Raw genomic sequence first — 19,644 nt, forward strand, 5'->3', positions numbered from 1 at the left:
TGAAGATGGGTAGCGAAATATCAGAACCAAATGCCGCACGTCTTCTTGATCTACTCAACGAATATCGGGAATGCTTCGCCTTTAGACTTGAGGAGCTTGGTTGCACTACGCTGGTGTCGATGGACATTAAGGGAACACCTGGAAGCAGTCCCGTCGTATTCCGTCCGTATAGGGCAACACCGAAGGAAAGGAGCGAAATATCTCGGATTGTTCAGGAATGGAAGACGCATGGCATAGTGTCTGACACCACTTCACCGTATGCAAGCCCCGTACTCCTAGTAAACAAGAAAAATGGAGAGAGCAACAACAACAACTTTATTTTCGACCTTGGAGAGTGGGGAGTTTCATCGCCACAGGCGATACTCTACCCCATTGGTGGATGGAATGGGGGGAATAAAATAACGAGCCCCTTCACAATAACGATCGAAGTCCGATGGTGTCCAGAAATGTCAGAAGAGCTTTCAGCGCAGAGCGTTGCTGGGCTGGATTGGGCCAGGGTCCAAGCAATTTCGATAGGGAGAAAGGGCGAGAGTCCAGCTGACGAAGAGACTCGGAGAGTGTGGTTCGGGAAGGTTCGTAGTGAGGGCAATGAAGAAGAATGTGCTCCAGATCCTCAAGAGCACCACAGTGGCAGCAGGTGGGAGAGTCAACTTGCCTCAAGCGGTAACGCCACTGAGCTGTAAAGGCCACATCGAGGCGCATTCGGTGGATTAATGCAGCATCTTGACGAGAGGTGTTTCGTGGCATGCGGAAAGCGAGCGTGGGATCAACTCTGTTCAACATAGAGGGGGGAAGAATGTCGGTTGTCCGTTGGAGGGAAGCCAGGGGTGTCACTAGGCGTCGCAGAATGGAACGGCGGTTTCCTCTCAGCAGAACAATACGGGTCCGTTTCCGATACGAGAGTGCTGCTTCTGCGGCGCTGTCGGCCTCCTCGTTCCCCACGACACCACAGTGGGCTGGAACCCACTGGAGAACTAGCCTGTGGCCTGCGGCGTAGATAGTGTGGTAAGCCATTAGCACGTCTGTGACTAGGGGTGCGGATGGGCCTCGTATGCCGGAATTTTCAATTGCTTGAAGGGCAGATTTGGAGTCTGTAAAGACTGCCCATTCCCGGGGTGGAAAATCAGCGATGTGTTGTAGAAAGAAAAGAGTGGCATAGAGTTCCGCAGCTGTGGAGGAGGTTGGATGTGAGAGGCGTCTTCCGTGCACGACGCCTTCGGATGGAATGACGAAGGCTGAGGCGGACTTGTTGTTTAGGGATGCGCCATCAGTATATGCTGCCGTAAACGTAGAAAACTTTGCGTCTACCAGAGCATGAAAATGGGCTCGGAGGACTTGAGGGGGGACCTGATCTCTTCTTTCCAGAAGGTTTGGGAGGCGTACAAAAGTTGGCGGTACCGGTAGAGACCAGGGGGCTTCCGGCGGTATAGTGTCCTTAGTTATGAAGCCAGTGAGAGTCTGGCGTGTCCTCTTCGCTACTCGATAGAAGTCGCTTTCAGGGCGGTATCGAATTTTCCTGAGTAGCGGGTGGCGGGGAATGTGAGCACGCAAACGGAGGTAGTGCTGAGCCGTTTCCCGTTCACGGAGAACTTCAATCGGGAGCTCACCAGCTTCAGCCAGTACTTGCCGTGTTTCAGCCATTCTGGGAACTCCGAGGCATCGACGAAGGCTTCGAGCAAACAGGGACCGAAGTGTATTTAATGAAGTTGTTGATATCCTGTGCAGAATAGGAAGGCTGTAAAGCACAGTTGCCCTCACCAATGCCGCGTGAACCTTGAGCAGGGAACGCTGATCACAGCCCCATCCTGAGCCAGAAAGATGTTGAATTGCTGGGAGCCATCGCTGCACTTTAGTTTCAAGATGTTTAATGTGCCGAGCCCAGCGCAAGTCCGAGTCGATTACCACGCCAAGGAAGCGGTGAAAGCGTACCGGGTCAAGCTTCTTTAAGCCAAGCCAAAGAGGGAAATTAGTAGTAAAGTATCAGCTCAACTGGCCCACAACTCACATCTTCGTCTGGACGCCATTAATGAGCAATTAGAGCTAATTGGGACCCCCCACATTAATCAGGATAATTCAGGGAGTCATTACACTAATTGGGGAGCATCTAGGACGTGTCCAGACCACTGTGTGAGTTGTGGGCTAGTTGAGCTGATAAAAATAAAAAAAATAGATAGAGATAGAGTGGAGAGAAGGAGTTTCGTTGAAGATCAACGACGCCATCTTGAAGGAAGCCGTCCGGAACGGCCGCTGACTGTCGCTGGGCGACGGAGCACGGAGGCAGGTTGCAAAGCATCGCAGCTATGACCACCAGTTCCGGACATCCTGTGACGTCAGCTGTGACGTCATCATGGCATGTCTGGGCAAGTTAGGACAGCTCTGGACATGCAAGGAGAAAAACACTCGTAATACAGAGGCTGGGAAAGCAAGAGTATGCAAACCATCAATAGCTAACAAGAAAATAGAATTAGTTACACAACAAATGATCCCACCACAACAGGAGCGCAGAACGATGCGACTGCTCCATCCGAGAGGCAGGCAGAGAACTGACTCGTAATGGTTTTTTTCTCCTGTATAAAGCCCCGCAGCTGCACCCCCTAGCAGTTACTTTCTCAACTAATCTCACAACAAAATTATTAAGAATCACGCCAGCGCTACTCCCGGTCCCAAGGCAGAAGATGATAGAAAATGGCGGGAATGCCCGGACAACAGCAACCAGCACCCGACGTGCACGGGCACGAAAATCGCAAACAAAGCGGGAACAAAGTTGGCGAAATCATTAGTTACACAACAAATCACCTCACCACAGTAGGAGCGCAGACCGATGCGACTGCTCTCGTCGACAGCCAGGGATCAAGTGACGACGGAGCGAACGACCGCACGTCTTCTCCCAACGAGAGCCAGAGGTGGACTGTCGTAAGCGCCACTCTACGGGTGCTACGCATGCGCGCGCTCGTAGCGCCCTCTGCGCGCTCCTACCGCCACCTGCGAGAGGCTAAGAGAGAAGAGCATTCCTGCGCCCCCTGCTGGCCATTCTCATTGGTCGTGAGGCTAAGTGAGAAGAGCATTCCTGCGCCCCCTGCTGGCAGTTCTCATTGGTCCAGACATCATCCTATTGTCTCAGGGCTACACTGTTTTTTTCCACTAATGCTCCTTTGGTCAATCTGCAGTGAAGCCACGGTATGACGTCATCATGCACCTGCGTGGCTCAAGGACGCGTGCGCTCTAGACAGGGGACCTATTATTTATTGAATCACTATCCCATGATTATTTCCTTTATTCTTCTATAACGATTGAATAGGAAACTATTGCAGAAGAGCACCATGCATGAAAGCTGATCGTAGGAATTCCAAAGTCTTACTAAATGAGACTTGCAAAAGACCAAAATATCCTAACACGTAACTCCATCAACGACAAATAAGAGGACTAGGCACTCAACAAATCAACGCACGCAGAACTCAGGGCAGCACTATCGTCAAGACGACAATGTTCCTTGTCAAAAAAAGACAAAATACAAAGCGTTAACAAAGGAAAGCATGCATATCGGGGCATGTCAGGACACGTCAGGACAAATCAAATTCGCACGACTGTTGGGCAACAGAGGAAAACGAACACTTGAACAGAGTGAAAAAGGCACTCACCATCATTTTTCCCGTTCACAGCATTCCCTCATTGTAAATCCGCTCGTCACAAAATCCACCTGCATCGTCGAACACCATTCACCAGTGACGAACCATACATCCACACCCCATCAGAGGCAGACAGAACCCCACCTAAGCTACGCTCTTCCACTGACGGCCAACGCCAGGATCATAATTACCGTGTCTACACCCGCCAGTGTCCAAGAGAGAAGTGAATCCTTGCGCCCCCTGCAGGCCAGTCTCATTGGTCGTGACGGCATCCTATTGTCTCAGGGCTACCCTGTTTTTTTCCACTAATGCTCCTTTGGTCAACCTGCAGTGAAGCCACGGTATGACGTCATCTTGCAGGTGCGTGGCTCAAGAACGCGCACGCTCTAGACATGGGACCTGTTATTTATTGAATCACTATCCCAAGATTATTTCCTTTATTCTTCTATAACGATTGCATAGGGAACTATTGCAGAAGAGCACCATAGAAAAGAGGAGATTATAGCATTTCATTCCCAAAGTCTTACTGTACAGGGAAAAAATGGTGCAGCAAGACATCTTCATCCCACCCGAGAGCCAGGTAGATAATTGAATAATGATGCTTTGTTCCTCCTGAATAAAGTCACACACCTGTCCCCCTCGCGGTTACTCTCTGAACTAAATGAATCGCAAAAGTATTAAGAATAGCACTATTCCCATTCAAGGCAGCACTATCGTCAAGAATATTCCTTGTACAAAAAGAAAAAAACTACATGTAGAAGGAAAGCATGTCAGAACAAGCCCAGGCATGGTCAGCGCATGTTTGTCAGACAACAAGGGGGAAAAAGCGAAAAGAAACAAAGAAGGAAACCAGCATCAAACTATTTCCAAGCACACGCACTCCTCTTGTTCAAAAACAGTGCTCATCATAAATCTGTCCAGGGGAATACACACCCATTTTGCTACACTTTTTTCAGTAACAGTCAACGCATTGCTACAGACTGCGTGACATCATCACATCCTGTCTGAAGAAGACACCGGCAAAGACTCCTATTAATTATTGAATCGCAAGATTATTTCCTTTGTCCTACTCTGAATGACATTGATTCTCTCATTAAAATTCAACAAAAAAGCACCCTGCATATTAACTATTTTCACCCCAAAGGCTCATCATGGTCATTAGAATTACAGTAAACTACCACTGCTCCTTAAAATAATAAGTGAGACCACTCAACGTCACCTCCAGGCTTATGTAATACATGACCCTTTCTATGCTCATACATTCGTTGTCTGAGGCTACACCTGCGAGCAAAAACGCGCGGAGGCCGGGTGGGCAAAGTTCCATTCGCGCATTGCGAGCATAAAGGCGGGAAAGCCTGGGAGCAAAGTTCTATTCGCGCACTCCAAAGCACAAGACAGAACGCCTTTACGGGAACATGATGGCATTCCTATACTATATTAATGATTATTGCATTGCAGTTTCGAAAAGCTTCTACAAAACTATAATTTTAGGAGCCCAACTTTCTATGGAAACTATAATTGCCCTATTACTTGGATCGCTACTAATGAAGCGCTCCAATTTTTTCTCTCTTCCCATTTCAGCCTTGTCATGCAGTGAAGCCGACTCATATCCAAAATAATTAATTTACACTGAGGGTGCCGTGCTTCAGGAATTCCTATCCTGCGTTTAGATGCAAGCATTTCTTCACGGATACCTTTAACAGCTGACTTCCTCAACATACCGAGCTCCTAACAACATCTAACAAACAATCAGAGAAACCCACTTCTCAGCTGCACCATGCGACTTTCTTCTGCGTAAAATCGGTGATTTGAGGAAGAGAGCAGCGAAAAATTGCGCGCACTTGTGCTTGACTTAAAAAACCTGAAGCATATGCTAATAAACTAAGAAAAAGACACTCAGGTCTGGTATGTGATAGTGCCACATACGCAGACGCATTGCCCTTGCGTAAAGAAAGCACAGGACAGGGATACACAAATTTCCTTAGGTGAGCAGGGAAAAGGCTTAAGACCTCAGGTCACCACACATCGCCACGCGGCTAGCACAACATGACACCAACAAGATACTAGCAGCGGGAAGAACTGCAACACTGCTAAACAAGTCCAGACATGCCACGATGACGTCACAAATCAGGAGAAAAAAAAAGCACACGCATGCACGCACAGAGGACAACGCATTAAACACACGGGGCGCTCAGGAATAATCGTAGCGTTACCGCACATCGCTACGAAGCTCAACGTCTAACACAAGACGACAACAACAACAAGATATTAACGAAGGGTAAAAATTGCAACACTGATCAAGTCCAGACATGCGACATCGCATACAAAACACTGCTCATCGGGGAAAAGGCCTAAGCCCGCGGCGGATCATCATCATAGAGCATACACAACTTCATTTTTCTACTTCGCGTAAACTAAACGTGGTCTGCTTGGAAAACGACGTACAAATTTTCTTAAGGAGCAGAGAAATATAGAAATTTCTACTCCGTGCTCAGATACCAGCATTTCTGCTCAAAAACCTGCAAAATTAAGCACTGCTTACTTCGTCAAGATATCGAACACCCAACAAAATCAAACAAACAACCCCACTTCCACTGGTAGAACACTATTCAGCTTTTACGCAGGAGGCTTTCTTCTACATAAAAGTAGAGAAAATAAGAAAAAGAGCAGCGAAATATTACACGCACTTTTGCTTGACTTAAAAAACCTGAAGCATATGCCAATAAACCAAGAAAAAGACACTCATGTCTGGTATATGATAGTGCCACATACACAGACGCATTACCCTTGCGTAAAGAAAGCACAGGACAGGGATACACAAATTTCCTTCAGTGAGCAGGGAAAAGGCTTAAGCCGTACCGCCTAGGTATAATCGGAGAATCACCGCTTATCGCTACGCGGCTAGCACAACATGACAGCAACAAGATATCAGCGAAGGGTAAAAATTGCAGCAAGAAAGACACTACTGAACAAGTCTAGACATGCGACATCGAATGCCAAAACACTGGTGATCTGGGAAAAGGGCTAAGCCTGCGGCGGATCATCATAGAGCATACATAAGTTCATTTCGCGTAAACTAAACGCGGTCTGCTTGGAAAACGACGTACAAAGTTTCTTAGGGAGCAGAGAAATATAGCAATTTCTACTCCGTGCTCAGATACCAGCATTTCTGCTCAAAAACCTGCAAAATTAAGCACTGCTTACTTCATCAAGATATCGAACACCCAACAAAATCAAACAAACAACCCCACTTCCACTGATAGAACACTATTCAGCTTTTACGCAGGAGGCTTTCTTCTACATAAAAGTAGAGAAAATAAGAAAAGAGCAGCGAAAATTACACGCACTTTTGCTCGAATAGCAATAAGAGAAAAAAATAAAATAAAATATCGACACACACGCTAATAAACTGTGACAAAGACACCCATTTCTGCTATCAGATAATTATTGCATAATGCTTAATACTCATTTGCATTGTCCCTGCGTGAAGAAAGCACAGGGCAGGGATACACAATTTATCTTAAGCGAGCAGGGAAAGTCACTTCTACTCGAACAGCTTAATACCATAAAGTCTGAATTTTTGCAAAGCAAATAAAGCTTGAACAGCGCTACGAACGTGACAGACACATACTAACAAACAAACAAACATACAAACAAACAAACAAACAAACAAACACTTCTATTCATTTCTATTGATAAAGGCGTAAACCACACTACAAGAACAAAGCACGCTGCTTCAGGAAAGCGTATCAAATGCATCGCAACAGGACCGGCTCTCATAAAATAGCCTGCCCAAAACGAAGACTTCACCAGGTTCGCGAGGTAATTCCATTAAAAACGCTCTCGGTCTATCCTACAGATAGCAATGCAAGCGCTGCTTCCCTTATTTTTTAAGCCACTATTCCACGCAATGGTACATAAATGTATCACTCGTGTCACATGAAAAAGCACACACAAAGAACTTACTTGTCAAGTGGGATCCCTGGTTCAGGAAAGCGCGCGCGCCCGCGCGCACACATACACAGACGCACACTCACATTTTCACAGTCACAAACACAAAGTCCACCACAACCACATAAATCCATATTATTCCTCAGGTCAATAATTATCCTACCATCGTCAAAAGATGGCTCACTCTTGTATGCGATCGCAAAGCGATAGGTCCTCGTTCCGGATGTAATAGGATATCGCCACTCGGCCGTCGCGAACCAAAAAAGAAAGAAAGGAATGCGCGTTCGCTATACCTCCACAAAGAACACGGTGCCGTGCTTCTACGCAGCGCTCATCATACAGGAGTGAATTGTCTTCTTCGTTTTCCTTTTATTTTCTTGCACCCATATATTTTGCAAGAATACTATAGAGCAGAACGGACAAATGTGAACATCATTCGCTACACACTGTAGCTCTCACCATTTTTAAACCAAACCACTTAACATGTGTTCATAGGCCTTCACTAAATAGGTGAGCCGATAATGACTCAAAATGAAATGAAATCAAATAAAATAATCATTCCAGCATCGCTGGCTGCAAGCTTGGGTACCCTGCTTGGGTCTGCTGGCGCTGGAATAAAAGATTTATCGCGAGGGTACTACAATGGTGAGCTCTGCTGCTGTTTAAGTGATAAAACAGTGCACCTGCTCGGGGAAAGGGCTCGCGCGCGTCCAAACCGCGAGACCCGCGTTGCGCTCGCACGGGGAATCGCGCGCGTCGCGTTCCGAGAACGGGTACGCGCGCGGCTCGCGTGGGGCGCGGTTCGGGAGCACTGTTTTATCACTTAAACAGCAGCAGAAAATATATAGGTGCAAAATATATGGGTGCAAGAAAATAAAAGGAAAACGAAGAAGACAATTCACTCCTGTATGATGAGCGCTGCGTAGAAGCACGGCACCGTGTTCTTTGTGGAGGTATAGCGAACGCGCATTCCTTTCTTTCTTTTTTGGTTCGCGACGGCCGAGTGGCGATATCCTATTACATCCGGGACGAGGACCTATCGCTTTGCGATCGCATACAAGAGTGAGCCATCTTTTGACGATGGTAGGATAATTATTGACCTGAGGAATAATATGGATTTATGTGGTTGTGGTGGACTTTGTGTTTGTGACTGTGAAAATGTGAGTGTGCGTCTGTGTATGTGTGCGCGCGGGCGCGCGCGCTTTCCTGAACCAGGGATCCCACTTGACAAGTAAGTTCTTTGTGTGTGCTTTTTCATGTGACACGAGTGATACATTTATGTACCATTGCGTGGAATAGTGGCTTAAAAAATAAGGGAAGCAGCGCTTGCATTGCTATCTGTAGGATAGACCGAGAGCGTTTTTAATGGAATTACCTCGCGAACCTGGTGAAGTCTTCGTTTTGGGCAGGCTATTTTATGAGAGCCGGTCCTGTTGCGATGCATTTGATACGCTTTCCTGAAGCAGCGTGCTTTGTTCTTGTAGTGTGGTTTACGCCTTTATCAATAGAAATGAATAGAAGTGTTTGTTTGTTTGTTTGTTTGTTTGTTTGTATGTTTGTTTGTTTGTTAGTATGTGTCTGTCACGTTCGTAGCGCTGTTCAAGCTTTATTTGCTTTGCAAAAATTCAGACTTTATGGTATTAAGCTGTTCGAGTAGAAGTGACTTTCCCTGCTCGCTTAAGATAAATTGTGTATCCCTGCCCTGTGCTTTCTTCACGCAGGGACAATGCAAATGAGTATTAAGCATTATGCAATAATTATCTGATAGCAGAAATGGGTGTCTTTGTCACAGTTTATTAGCGTGTGTGTCGATATTTTATTTTATTTTTTTTCTCTTATTGCTATTCGAGCAAAGGTGCGTGTAATTTTCGCTGCTCTTTTCTTATTTTCTCTACTTTTATGTAGAAGAAAGCCTCCTGCGTAAAAGCTGAATAGTGTTCTATCAGTGGAAGTGGGGTTGTTTGTTTGATTTTGTTGGGTGTTCGATATCTTGATGAAGTAAGCAGTGCTTAATTTTGCAGGTTTTTGAGCAGAAATGCTGGTATCTGAGCACGGAGTAGAAATTGCTATATTTCTCTGCTCCCTAAGAAACTTTGTACGTCGTTTTCCAAGCAGACCGCGTTTAGTTTACGCGAAATGAACTTATGTATGCTCTATGATGATCCGCCGCAGGCTTAGCCCTTTTCCCAGATCACCAGTGTTTTGGCATTCGATGTCGCATGTCTAGACTTGTTCAGTAGTGTCTTTCTTGCTGCAATTTTTACCCTTCGCTGATATCTTGTTGCTGTCATGTTGTGCTAGCCGCGTAGCGATAAGCGGTGATTCTCCGATTATACCTAGGCGGTACGGCTTAAGCCTTTTCCCTGCTCACTGAAGGAAATTTGTGTATCCCTGTCCTGTGCTTTCTTTACGCAAGGGTAATGCGTCTGTGTATGTGGCACTATCATATACCAGACATGAGTGTCTTTTTCTTGGTTTATTGGCATATGCTTCAGGTTTTTTAAGTCAAGCAAAAGTGCGTGTAATATTTCGCTGCTCTTTTTCTTATTTTCTCTACTTTTATGTAGAAGAAAGCCTCCTGCGTAAAAGCCGAATAGTGTTCTACCAGTGGAAGTGGGGTTGTTTGTTTGATTTTGTTGGGTGTTCGATATCTTGACGAAGTAAGCAGTGCTTAATTTTGCAGGTTTTTGAGCAGAAATGCTGGTATCTGAGCACGGAGTAGAAATTTCTATATTTCTCTGCTCCTTAAGAAAATTTGTACGTCGTTTTCCAAGCAGACCGCGTTTAGTTTACGCGAAGTAGAAAAATGAAGTTGTGTATGCTCTATGATGATGATCCGCCGCGGGCTTAGGCCTTTTCCCCGATGAGCAGTGTTTTGTATGCGATGTCGCATGTCTGGACTTGATCAGTGTTGCAATTTTTACCCTTCGTTAATATCTTGTTGTTGTTGTCGTCTTGTGTTAGACGTTGAGCTTCGTAGCGATGTGCGGTAACGCTACGATTATTCCTGAGCGCCCCGTGTGTTTAATGCGTTGTCCTCTGTGCGTGCATGCGTGTGCTTTTTTTTTCTCCTGATTTGTGACGTCATCGTGGCATGTCTGGACTTGTTTAGCAGTGTTGCAGTTCTTCCCGCTGCTAGTATCTTGTTGGTGTCATGTTGTGCTAGCCGCGTGGCGATGTGTGGTGACCTGAGGTCTTAAGCCTTTTCCCTGCTCACCTAAGGAAATTTGTGTATCCCTGTCCTGTGCTTTCTTTACGCAAGGGCAATGCGTCTGCGTATGTGGCACTATCACATACCAGACCTGAGTGTCTTTTTCTTAGTTTATTAGCATATGCTTCAGGTTTTTTAAGTCAAGCACAAGTGCGCGCAATTTTTCGCTGCTCTCTTCCTCAAATCACCGATTTTACGCAGAAGAAAGTCGCATGGTGCAGCTGAGAAGTGGGTTTCTCTGATTGTTTGTTAGATGTTGTTAGGAGCTCGGTATGTTGAGGAAGTCAGCTGTTAAAGGTATCCGTGAAGAAATGCTTGCATCTAAACGCAGGATAGGAATTCCTGAAGCACGGCACCCTCAGTGTAAATTAATTATTTTGGATATGAGTCGGCTTCACTGCATGACAAGGCTGAAATGGGAAGAGAGAAAAAATTGGAGCGCTTCATTAGTAGCGATCCAAGTAATAGGGCAATTATAGTTTCCATAGAAAGTTGGGCTCCTAAAATTATAGTTTTGTAGAAGCTTTTCGAAACTGCAATGCAATAATCATTAATATAGTATAGGAATGCCATCATGTTCCCGTAAAGGCGTTCTGTCTTGTGCTTTGGAGTGCGCGAATAGAACTTTGCTCCCAGGCTTTCCCGCCTTTATGCTCGCAATGCGCGAATGGAACTTTGCCCACCCGGCCTCCGCGCGTTTTTGCTCGCAGGTGTAGCCTCAGACAACGAATGTATGAGCATAGAAAGGGTCATGTATTACATAAGCCTGGAGGTGACGTTGAGTGGTCTCACTTATTATTTTAAGGAGCAGTGGTAGTTTACTGTAATTCTAATGACCATGATGAGCCTTTGGGGTGAAAATAGTTAATATGCAGGGTGCTTTTTTGTTGAATTTTAATGAGAGAATCAATGTCATTCAGAGTAGGACAAAGGAAATAATCTTGCGATTCAATAATTAATAGGAGTCTTTGCCGGTGTCTTCTTCAGACAGGATGTGATGATGTCACGCAGTCTGTAGCAATGCGTTGACTGTTACTGAAAAAGGTGTAGCAAAATGGGTGTGTATTCCCCTGGACAGATTTATGATGAGCACTGTTTTTGAACAAGAGGAGTGCGTGTGCTTGGAAATAGTTTGATGCTGGTTTCCTTCTTTGTTTCTTTTCGCTTTTTCCCCCTTGTTGTCTGACAAACATGCGCTGACCATGCCTGGGCTTGTTCTGACATGCTTTCCTTCTACATGTAGTTTTTTTCTTTTTGTACAAGGAATATTCTTGACGATAGTGCTGCCTTGAATGGGAATAGTGCTATTCTTAATACTTTTGCGATTCATTTAGTTCAGAGAGTAACCGCGAGGGGGACAGGTGTGTGACTTTATTCAGGAGGAACAAAGCATCATTATTCAATTATCTACCTGGCTCTCGGGTGGGATGAAGATGTCTTGCTGCACCATTTTTTCCCTGTACAGTAAGACTTTGGGAATGAAATGCTATAATCTCCTCTTTTCTATGGTGCTCTTCTGCAATAGTTCCCTATGCAATCGTTATAGAAGAATAAAGGAAATAATCTTGGGATAGTGATTCAATAAATAACAGGTCCCATGTCTAGAGCGTGCGCGTTCTTGAGCCACGCACCTGCAAGATGACGTCATACCGTGGCTTCACTGCAGGTTGACCAAAGGAGCATTAGTGGAAAAAAACAGGGTAGCCCTGAGACAATAGGATGCCGTCACGACCAATGAGACTGGCCTGCAGGGGGCGCAGGAATGCTCTTCTCTCTTAGCCTCTCGCAGGTGGCGGTAGGAGCGCGCAGAGGGCGCTACGAGCGCGCGCATGCGTAGCACCCGTAGAGTGGCGCTTACGTCAGTCCACCTCTGGCTCTCGTTGGGAGAAGACGTGCGGTCGTTCGCTCCGTCGTCACTTGATCCCTGGCTGTCGACGAGAGCAGTCGCATCGGTCTGCGCTCCTACTGTGGTGAGGTGATTTGTTGTGTAACTAATGATTTCGCCAACTTTGTTCCCGCTTTGTTTGCGATTTTCGTGCCCGTACACGTCGGGTGCTGGTTGCTGTTGTCCGGGCATTCCCGCCATTTTCTATCATCTTCTGCCTTGGGACCGGGAGTAGCGCTGGCGTGATTCTTAATAATTTTGTTGTGAGATTAGTTGAGAAAGTAACCGCTAGGGGGTGCAGCTGCGGGGCTTTATACAGGAGAAAAAAACCATTACGAGTCAGTTCTCTGCCTGCCTCTCGGATGGAGCAGTCGCATCGTTCTGCGCTCCTGTTGTGGTGGGATCATTTGTTGTGTAACTAATTCTATTTTCTTGTTAGCTATTGATGGTTTGCATACTCTTGCTTTCCCAGCCTCTGTATTACGAGTGTTTTTCTCCTTGCATGTCCAGAGCTGTCCTAACTTGCCCAGACATGCCATGATGACGTCACAGCTGACGTCACAGGATGTCCGGAACTGGTGGTCATAGCTGCGATGCTTTGCAACCTGCCTCCGTGCTCCGTCGCCCAGCGACAGTCAGCGGCCGTTCCGGACGGCTTCCTTCAAGATGGCGTCGTTGATCTTCAACGAAACTCCTTCTCTCCACTCTATCTCTATCTATTTTTTTTATTTTTATCAGCTCAACTAGCCCACAACTCACACAGTGGTCTGGACACGTCCTAGATGCTCCCCAATTAGTGTAATGACTCCCTGAATTATCCTGATTAATGTGGGGGGTCCCAATTAGCTCTAATTGCTCATTAATGGCGTCCAGACGAAGATGTGAGTTGTGGGCCAGTTGAGCTGATACATTACTACTGAAATTGGCCATAGCTTTACGCGTGAAAGGGAGCTCGACACACTTTTCGGGTGAAAGGTCCATCCCGAGGTGCGTGAGGTACGTATGGATATTGTTTAAAGCGAGCTGCAGGCGGCGCTGGAGAGCCGGACGTGATTTTCCTACTGTCCATGGGAGAGAGCAGACTTGTGGTGGGCTATAGACAGCTAAACAGTCACACAGTCAAGGAGCATTATCCCCTTCCAAATATCGACGATCAGCTTCTATACCTTGCTGGCAGCCGACTTTACACAACGCTTGATCTCGCGCACGGGTATTTACAAGTTCCCCTGACGGAAGCAGCGAAGGACAAGACAGCTTTCGTAACACCCGATACCACCGGGAGGTTTGAGCGACTCATGTTTGGTTTAACCAACGGGCCAGCAGTATTCCAGCGCCTAATGAGCTAGGTGCTAGGGCCGTACAGAAATACAATAGCTTCGTGCTATTTAGACGATGTTTTGGTGCCGGCCAAGGACGGGAATGAGATGCTAGAAATATTCCGAAAAATCCTAGAGGCTCTCAAGGAAGCTAAGCTCACACTCAGACTACAAAAGTGTGAGTTCGGAAGGAGCTCAGTTGAGTTTTTGGGGTTTACGCTCGAAGCAGGTAGCGTCAAGCCAGGACCACGCAAGGTTCACGCTATACTGGATTTCCCCGTGCCACGAAACGCCCACGAATTACGTAGGTTCATGGGCTTGACTAGTTTCTTCAGAAGGTTTGTGGACCATTATGCTACAAGAGCGGAACCACTGCAAAGACATCTAAAGGGCAACTCCACTTTCATGTGGACAGAGAAAGCAAATGAGTCGTTCGAGGACCTCAAACAGGCATTAAGGAGCGCACCGACACTCGCACTTTACAACCCAGAGGCGAAGACTGAACTCCATACCGACGCCAGCCAGGATGGCTTAGCAGGCATGATTTTGCAGCAGGACGACCAGAGACGTTTTCGACTCGTTTACTGCATCAGCAAGCGAACGTCCGAAACAGAGAGGAACTACCATTCCAGCAAGTTGGAGCTATTAGCTATTGTATGGACGATAGAACGTCTCCGTCCATACCTGCTCAGGATTCACTTCACGGTAGTGACTGATTGCAAAGCACTGGTTTACTTGAACCCCAACAAGACCCTGAAGCCACAACTGGCTCGATGGTTCGACCTTGTACAAGAATATGACTTCGAGGTGAAGAACCGAAGCGGAACAAAGATGGCTCATGTCGACTCCTTAAGTAGAGCACCAGTGGAGCCTGGAGATAACACCCTGGAAGATATTGTAGCGGACAAACTCGAAGTACTGCTAACAATGAGTTTAGAAGATCAAATCCTGACTGTGCAGCGACAGGATTCTGATCTCTCGGAAATTATTGCCTTACTAAAGAAAGGCAGGAAGGATCTCACGTCGTCGGATCAAAGTCGGGTCAAGGACTTCGAGCTAAAAGATGGACTCCTGATGAAAAGGGTGACGGATGGCGACGAAGTACAGTGGCTTCTTGCGTTGCCAAAGAGCATGCGAAAAAGTATTGAGGTACAGGCACACGACCTAATGGGACATTTCGCCACAGAAAGAACCGTCGCAAAAATCAAGGAGCGTTTTTGGTTTCCTAAAATGAGGCACTATGTGCGTTGCCATATCAGTAAATGTTTCGAGTGCCTTCTAAACAAATGGCCAAGCGGAAGGAAGCCAGGTTTGCTCCATCCGATTCCACCGGGAACGTATCCGTTCGAGGTGATACACGTGGACCACTTGGGACCCTTTGTAAAAAGCACGAAAGGAAACCAACACCTTCTCGTAGCTGTGGATAATCTTACGAAGTTCGTCAAATTGTTTCCTGCGAAGACTACTACAAGCAAGAGCGTGGTGAAGGCGTTAGAGCAACTTATTCTTGAGAGGGGTCTTCCCCGAAGAATTATCAGTGACCGGGGAACCTGCTTCGCTTCTCACGAGTTTGAAGAATTTTGCCAGTCAAGGGGAGTGCAGCACATTCTCAACTCCTCCAGACATCATCAGGCAAATGGACAAGTGGAACGCGTGAACCGCGTACTTGTGTCCATCATTTCAACTGCCATCAAGAGGAGAGACCACAAGGACTGGGACGTTGAAATCCCTAGCATAGAGAGAGATTTAAACAACGCAGTATGCAAAGTTAGAGGCAAGACACCGTTTGAAACATTGCATGGCTACTCGCCCAATTTTTATGACGGTAGACTACATCAGCTAGCGGATGAGAGGAATGACGCGACGTGGAGCGACCCAAGGGAACTGCAAAAGCAGGCCAGGGAGAAAATTTTGGAAGAACAAGAGCACATGAAAGCACACTATGACAAGCTACAGAGCCACTGAATATCGAGTAGGAGATATCGTTGTCCTGCAGCGTGCTCCTGAGAAGACAGGACAACCTACGAAAACGCAACAGAAGTATCGAGGACCACTCGTCGTTACTCAGTGTATCCCAGGAGACACATATCGAGTGATGGATTTGAGAGAAGGCGGACGTCAGCATAGGTTCGCTACTACGGCACATGTCTCGCAGATGAGTGTGGTGGTGGGTGGTGAAAGGGCTTGCCGTTGTCGGCCTCACAGAGGTGGGCAACGTCACGACTGACGCCCTGGGGCAATGTGCGTCCTGGGCCGACTTCTAGGGGAACTATGCCGACATATGTCTGAAAACGTCTGAGGAAAACCCAGGAAAAACCCCAGACAGCACAGCCGGCACCGGGATTCGAACCCGGGTACCTCCCAGTCTCGGCGTGACATGGCCAGCACGCTAACCTCTGAGCCACTCGCAGATGAAACTGTGGGGACATCGCGAGGACCCTTCTATAGAAGAGGACGAATCAAACGAAAGTGATGAGGAAGAGGACGTAGAATCCCCAACGAGTCCTCCAAGGCGGTCACCTCGGAAACGCCCAGAGAGAAACACCAACGTATAAAATTGGAGAGAAATAGTACAACCTCTTGAGGACAAGAGAAGTTTCGAGGATGGCCGAATGTAGGGGATTAAAAAAAATGAAGATGTAGACGCCAGAAGGAAAAGTGAGAAGCGCCAGCCAGCGCCAGGCGAGAGAGAAAGAGTCTGTAACCGTATACTCAGAATCCAAAGGGTATTCTCAAGTGTATTGAGACGAAAGGGTGCGTCAGTTCATCGATGTGAGCGGCGTTGTTCGGAATCATTCCTTTTGTGTGCCAAAAATGTATTGTGTATTGATGTGTAACACCGTTGGGAAGAAATAAACTACAGGATTACCCAACACTTTGTATATATGTTGCTTCATGTTTATATCCTGTGTACTGCTTAGCTTGGTTGTGTTTCATGGCACAAGGTATATTTTAGTGCTTTTAGCCTTTTTAATTGACACAGTAGATTTAAGGATTGTTTTTTCTCACCCAGTCTCTAATGCTAACTCCATCAAAAGCACTGTGAGCAATTACACCCACCCCGTTAACCACGCATTAACATGCACAAGCTCCAATGTCATATACTGCTGCATTGAATGCGGCGACTGCTGTATGCTGTCTGCTGTATGGTGAAATCGGCCAACAAATGAACAACCGCCTTACCGGACTCAGAACCGACATGTCCAACAAACTCCCTAAAGGAGTCGCCGAACACTTTAACGTTCCTGGTCACAATTTTGACAACATTAAACTATATATTCTGGAAACCGGGTTCAGATCCATACGTGACAGACGTGATAGGGAGTCTTATCTCACATACAAGTTCAACGCTCTTCACCCGTTCGGTATCAACAAATCACAAGGCACCCTAGAAACACTTCACAAATAAAATATGCTCAGACATTTCCCTTCTATCCCCTTTATCATCTGTTATGTTTTAACACAACTTTGTATTAGGAATATATATCTTTAAAAAAATGCTTTGCAACCAGACACTTTTCATTGGTGACAGCGATACAACCAATTCAACGTTGCGGTGAATCGCTATAGGCACACGTAACTCGTCAGCAAGAACCTCATAGCCAGGGAGTTTCTTGGGTTCCTTGTTGTCAACAGCCGCCGAGCACAAGACTATTATATTCGATGAAAAAGTACAGCTCACATGTCATACCTGCCAGCGCAAGTGTAGCAAACGATTAACACACAAAAAGCTGTTCATTATAGCGTGTTATCCGAAGGACGCGAGGTACACTGTACAGAATGTGCCATAGTTTAGCTAAATGACAGTTTTAGCAAACCGGACCTAGCAGCTCTCGATCGTTAATAAATACGGTGCAATGGAACCAATCGTATCTGGAGAGAACGCCAGCATGAACACCTCTAGCAAACCGGAGGGAACCGGAGACGCGCTCGATGCCCGACATCTTTTTAGGTGAAGAAGAACAAGAACAAGTTCTACTGCTGTCCACATTTTCACGACTGAGAGGATTTTCAAAAAAACTGTTACGCTATTTTGCTGACCCTGAACGGGTGCTGCTTCACAAATGTGTGCCCCTAAAGTGTATTATTCGAAACTTGCCTACCGAGAGAAAAGACAGTTGCGGCTAAGTTGGTCTTTTGTTCTTGAACGCTTGAAACAATGTTTACTGCTGCCGCAGTGTATGTCAAATGCGCCGGAGACTCTTGGGGTCCTCTCTGAGCTCCTCACGGAGCAAATAAAGATAATCGGTGATCGTAGAACGCTTTCGAGCGGGTGTCATACTAGCAGACGACGCAGCCATTATGAGATTTTCCAACCGTAAGTGTGTCCGGTGATGGCGGCCAGCGAGCGTAGCCCCGGAGAGATACCGTGCGGTTGACATCTTCTGAGCATGCGCAGTCGCGTGGCCGCGCAACCGTGCGGGAGAACGTGGTTTGCTCAAGGTCTTCTCTAATGTAGTTGAACAATCTACCATCGGCCTAGGTTCCTTGACAAAATGTTCCCAGCGTCTTGCACACAGCAACACGGTAATCTAGATTGAAAACAGAGTGAAGAAACCATCAAGGATGCGAACTCCCTGAAGCAGTAATTGCTCTTTATTTTCTTTTTGCCCCATCTGTTATCACCCAACGAAGATAAGGTATTCGGCCACGTGCTTCGCAACATTCCGATATCTTTCGCTTGCAGGGATCGTCGATTAGGCAGACGGGACGGCAGCAAATGTCACGTGGTTTCGTTACACGAACTGCGAATGCTTGTAAACGGTCAGTACGCAAACCAACGTAGGTCCAAATATATTAACTACAAAAATAATGAAGCGTACATGCACCGTCACACATGGGACATGTTGGACTAGTTCAACAAGAACCTGCTTGGTTCGCAGCGAGCGCATATAGCGCCGAAGCTCGGGAGCTGGAGTGTCGTTGGGAGGAACCCGAGAGGTCTGCCTGGCTGATTAGGCGGCATGTTTCTCGGGAAGGGAAAGGTGGTGGAGAGGAGGAGAGGAAAGGGTGAAGTGGAAGACCGAGCGGAATCCGCTCGGGGGGAGGATAGCTGCGTCCATGGGCCGACTTCAGGGGAACTGTGCCGGCATACGCCTATTACACATCTGAGGGAAACCCAGGAAAAACCCCAGACGGCACAGCCGGCCCGCGGTTTCGAACCGTGGACCTCCCAGTCTCCAAGCGCACGCGTTACCGCTGCGCCACCGGAGCTGGTCGGGAGCTGGGCTTCAAGGGCATCGCGCATTCCATGTATTGAATATGGCGGTAAGCACACCCGTCCTTCTAGCCCACCATTATAGTTGTAGGGGGGCGTGATGCGTTCATGTTTACAGGGTTTTCAGGAGAAATGATCTGCACTGACGGAGTTTCTATCGTGGATACAAAAGGCGGTATTTTCGCGTTCCCCATCCATCATACACAAGGCCCTGTGTTTTCGGATTTTATGTGTTTTTGAAAATCGGGGATAAAAATCGGACGTTATTTCGAGAGCCGTAAAACAGAATAAAATCGGGTGATATCGGGTGGAGAAATAGATTTTCGGGTAGAAAATAAAAGAAAGAGCACTTGACGCATTTTAGATTGACAGAAGATGCGGGACAGCTGTCCTGAGTGTCCAACGCTTAACATTCTCCAGTGCCGGCTTTTCCAAGC

At 46.8% G+C, this 19,644-nt stretch overlaps 1 long non-coding RNA gene across 1 annotated transcript; it reads right to left on the reverse strand.

Annotated features, from left to right (window-relative positions):
- Positions 1-925: 925 nt before the first annotated feature.
- LOC135373157 (uncharacterized) lies at positions 926-7,900 on the reverse strand. Its single transcript, XR_010416304.1, has 3 exons — positions 7,593-7,900; positions 2,802-3,951; positions 926-2,376 (listed from the first exon to the last, which is right to left on the reverse strand). It is a non-coding gene; the product is annotated as an uncharacterized LOC135373157 (long non-coding RNA).
- Positions 7,901-19,644: the final 11,744 nt, after the last annotated feature.

The sequence above is a fragment of the Ornithodoros turicata genome, unplaced genomic scaffold (genome assembly GCF_037126465.1).
Source record: "Ornithodoros turicata isolate Travis unplaced genomic scaffold, ASM3712646v1 Chromosome21, whole genome shotgun sequence".
NCBI classification, from domain to species: Eukaryota; Metazoa; Arthropoda; class Arachnida; order Ixodida; family Argasidae; genus Ornithodoros; species Ornithodoros turicata.